Source organism: Panthera leo, chromosome B2, assembly GCF_018350215.1.
Source record: "Panthera leo isolate Ple1 chromosome B2, P.leo_Ple1_pat1.1, whole genome shotgun sequence".
Classification (NCBI taxonomy): Eukaryota; Metazoa; Chordata; class Mammalia; order Carnivora; family Felidae; genus Panthera; species Panthera leo.
Genome location: NC_056683.1, coordinates 12149427 through 12154050, shown reverse-complemented (window position 1 = coordinate 12154050; position 4624 = coordinate 12149427). Strand labels below are relative to the sequence as shown.

At 41.6% G+C, this 4624-nt stretch overlaps 1 non-coding gene across 1 annotated transcript; it reads right to left on the bottom strand.

Moving 5' to 3' along the window:
* Nucleotides 1-4301: 4301 nt before the first annotated feature.
* TRNAK-CUU lies at nt 4302-4374 on the bottom strand. Its single transcript has one exon. It is a non-coding gene; the product is annotated as a tRNA-Lys (tRNA).
* Nucleotides 4375-4624: the final 250 nt, after the last annotated feature.

Genomic DNA, 4624 nt, shown 5'->3' with positions numbered 1-4624 from the left:
TTGGACCCACAAATGTATGGCCAACTAATCTTTGACAAAGCAGAAAAGAATATCCCATGGAAAAAAGACAGTCTCTTTAACAAATGGTGCTGGGAGAACTGGACAGCAACATGCAGAAGAATGAAACTAGACCACTTACACCATTCACAAAAATAAACTCAAAATGGATAGAGGACCTGAATGTGAGACAGGAAACCATCAAAACCCTAGAGGAGAAAGCAGGAAAAAACCTCTCTGACCTCAGCCGCAGCAATTTCTTACTTGACACATCTCCAAAGACGAAGGAATTAAAAGCAAAAATGAACTATTGGGACCTCATGAAGATAAAAACCTTCTGCACTGCAAAGGAAACAATCAACAAAACTAAAAGACAACCGACGGAATGGGAAAAGATATTTGCAAATGACATATCGGACAAAGGGCTAGTATCCAAAATCTATAAAGAACTCACCAAACTCCACACCTGAAAAACAAATAATCCAATGAAGAAATGGGCAGAAAACATGAATAGACACTTCTCTAAAGAAGACATCGAGATGGCCAACAGGCACATGAAACGATGCTCAACGTCACTCCTCATCAGGGAAATACAAATCAAAACCACACTGAGATACCACCTCACACCAGTAGGAGTGGCTAAAATGAACAAATCAGGAGACTATAGATGCTGGAGAGGATGTGGAGAAATGGGAACCCTCTTGCACTGTTGGTGGGAATGCAAACGGGTGCAGCCGCTCTGGGAAACAGTGTGGAGTTTCCTCAAAAAATTAAAAACCGATCTACCCTACGACCCAGCAACAGCACTGCTAGGAATTTACCCAAGGGATACAGGAGTGCTGATGAATAGGGGCACTTGTACCCCAATGTTTATAGCAGCACTCTCAACAATAGCCAAATTATGGAAAGACCCTAAATGTCCACCAACTGATAAAAGGATAAAGAAATTGTGGTTTATATGCAGAATGGAATACTACATGGCAATGAGAAAGAATGAAATATGGCCCTTTGTAGCAACGTGGATGGAACTGGAGAGTGTGATGCTAAGTAAGATAAGCCATACAGAGAAAGACAGATACCATATGTTTTCACTCTCATGTGGATCCTGAGAAACCCATGGGGGAGGGGAAGAAGAAAAAAAAAAAGAGGTTAGAGTGGGAGAGAGCCAAAGCATAAGAGACTGTTAAAAACTGAGAACAAACTGAGGGTTGATGGGGGGTGGGAGGGAGGGGAGGGTGGGTGATGGGTATTGAGGAGGGCACCTTTTGGGATGAGCACTGGGTGTTGTATGGAAACCAATTTGACAATAAATTTCATATATTAAAAAATAAATAAATAAATAAATAAAATAAAATAAAATAAAATAAAATAAAAAAGAGATAAGCCATACAGAGAAAGACAGATACCATATGTTTTCATTCTCATGTGGATCCTGAGAAACTTAACAGAAACCCATGGGGGAGGGGAAGGAAAAAAAAAAGGTTAGAGTAGGAGAGAGCCAAAGCATAAGAGACTCTTAACAACTGAGAACAAACTGAGGGTTGATGGGGGGTGGGAAGGAGGGGAGGGTGGGTGATGGGTATTGAGGAGGGCACCTGTTGGGATGAGCACTGGGTGTTGTATGGAAACCAATTTGACAATAAATTTCATATTAAAAAAAATAATGTCTTCTAGAAACACCCCCGCAGACAAACTCAGAAAGAACGTTCTTCCAGCTACCTGGGCATCCCTTAGCCCATTCAAATTGACAATAAATGACCCATCACAAGTGGTAAGAGAAAGTTTACTAGGAGCTTCGTATAAGTTTCCTTGCCCCTAACAGAGATGTGCAGAAGAGCTACCCTTCCTTCCCTCTGGTCTTGTAGTGCACTGACATGAGAACTGATACTATTATAACCATTTCACTGCCTGCTTCAGCATAAGGAGCAGGGAGCAGGACAGAGCCATGGGATCATAAGGAGACAGGCTAGGATCTGCAACAAGTCATATGTCAGACCTGACTGACCTCTAGACTTCCAATCAAGGGAGCCAATAAAATTCTTTATTAAGCCAGTTACCTTGGATTTTCTGTCGCTTGCAGCCAAAAGCATTTTATTTAATATAGTCCTTCAAGTGGGGGCGATGTCTTTATCTGCAAGCTAGTTTACAAATCACATTTGATTCTATAGGATTCTAAAAGCAGAAACAAGCTATTGAAAAGAGTCCGTTTAAAAACATTGAGCCTGCTTCAATTTGGAGGCTATGTGGCACAGAACAATGGACCAGATGTGGCTTCTAGCCCTGGTTCTGCCACCAACTACCTGTATGTGACAGTCCATCTGATTCTTCTGCTTCTCTTCTGTAGAATGAGGTGTTTGAGTTACATCTTCCGTAGATTCTTCCCAGCTCGAAACAATTTCTTTATAAAAATTCATCAAATTCAACAGTACTGGTAAAAGCACTTATATTTCAGGCGTTTTCTCAGGCACCAGGAATAGAACATTGACACATGGCTCCCATGGCCATGGAGCTTGGAGTCTGTGGTGGTTCCACTCTGTCCAGAGCAACCAACCTGACCGATGGTTAACAGAATGGGGACTGAGCTAGACGGTGTTCTTGATGTGTCTGTCTGAGGCAGACTAAGACACCATCAGGACTGTTTTGGTCTGAACAGATGAAGTCAGGGAGAAATAAGATTTACATGAGGAAAGTAAACGCAGACCAATTACTCATCTTTTTTTTTTCCCCTAAAAACAATTCTTGAAGCTCAAAATAGGAAAACTTAAGACAAATAAACAGAAAAGAAATTTAACTTTCCCCTGTAACTGAGAATCTGAGGGCTAGGACACTGTGGACGGCCTTGTAATGTGCTCCAGCTTAAAATCTGGGTTTCTGGATTTGGGGTTATGGGTTTTCTGGAGAGAAATTCTTAACCTCTTTGCACCTTCTCTGCCTAGGATAGAGAATAAGTAGACTATGGTCACTGATTGCCTACCCCACGCTCCTTAAAGGATACAGGGTGGTGGGAGGTCTCTGAGAATGTACCTAGCCAGTTCGCAGCAGGGCTCCAAGGGTCTGTGAAGACCCCCGCATCTCTACCCACAACAATATCCAACATGGAGGACTCTCTACAGCATCTCCTATTTGTGATGGCTCTGACCATGGGGACTCCACAGGGCAACTTCCAGATGGAGTGCCTTTCTTTCCTTGAGATCTTCACAGCTCTTGCTGCTGTTGGCCACGCCCCAAAGGTTGCCTGCGGACAATGCCAACTGTGGTAGAAAGAACACAAACCTTGGAATGAAAGAGCCTGGAGCTTGAGTTACGTGTCTATCATTGACACATGATGTGAACTTGAGCAAGTTATTTTACCCTCTTTGAGCCTCAATTTCTATACCAGTAAGTTGGGAATAATACTCTATACTGTTGTGAGTACTACCTTGACAGCATATGCAAAATATCTAGTAAAGTGCCTGGCAAAGAAAATGTTCAAGAAATGCTGCCTCACTTCTTCTTCCCAGAATCCCTCATTAGCTGGTCAACCAGAAATTATTGACCAGAAATTATAACCAGAAATTATAATCTCAGGATTATAAAACATCTGAGAGCTGCAGTTGAAAAGCAGGTCTGGGTGACATCTCAGGATGTTCCATTCCTTCTGCGTCCTCTTCCCTCCCTCCCCACCTCCTTTATCTGACTCTAACGCAGTAAGTAACTCCTTCCAAGTCCTCTTTATAGTGCCTTGCCCCCAGAGGAGACATGAACGTGCATATAGATCACCTCCCAGGGGTGGCCGCTGTTCCCAAGAGAGGTACAAACTCACATCACTTGAATGGTGGATGGATGACCTTGGTTTAGGGTACATTTGAATAGGAAATGCGACAAATATGGTAACAGTTTCATTCAACAGAAAATCCAGGATATTATTTTATATGATTTTAAGAGATTTAGCTGGATTCACTGAAGATGAAACTCAATAGGTTACCAAAAGAATGTTTTGAGGAACATCTTCAACCTTGGAAGTTACAAATATAGTGGTAACTTTTTGTCATCATTTCCTAAGAATGTTATTCCATGATATCGCCATAGCTCTGTGACGAAAGGACAAAGCTAATGGTTTCCCGTACTGATGGATTTTTATTCTTGCATTCATCAAAAATATACTACATGGCAGCATGGTCAGACTCTCCACCTTCTGCTGTGAAGACATAAAGATGGGTCAGAAATGGACACTATTGTTAAGAAATTTCAAGGCAAATGGTTTTAGAACATTGAGATTCTATCAGGCATTTTGAAAACCTTTCTTTTTTTTTAGGTAAGCTCCATGCCTAACGTGAGGCTTGAACTCACGACCCTGAGATCAAGAGTCACATGTTCTACTGACTGAACCATCCAGGCGCCCCCATTTTGGAAACCGTTCTAATGGATACAATATTGGACCGATAATTGTATTACTTAGATTGCTAGAAGTCTATAAGCTTCAGGAACTTCAGTCTTTCCGTATATAAAGTGAAAACAAGATAGAGAGTTGTTGAATGGTAGTCCTCAGGATAAAATTGATGTGACACTCCTGAGAAATAAAAAAGCAACTTTGCTGTCATTTAATAACAAAGATATGTATTTCTCGGCCAGGAGCATTCTGTTTAGC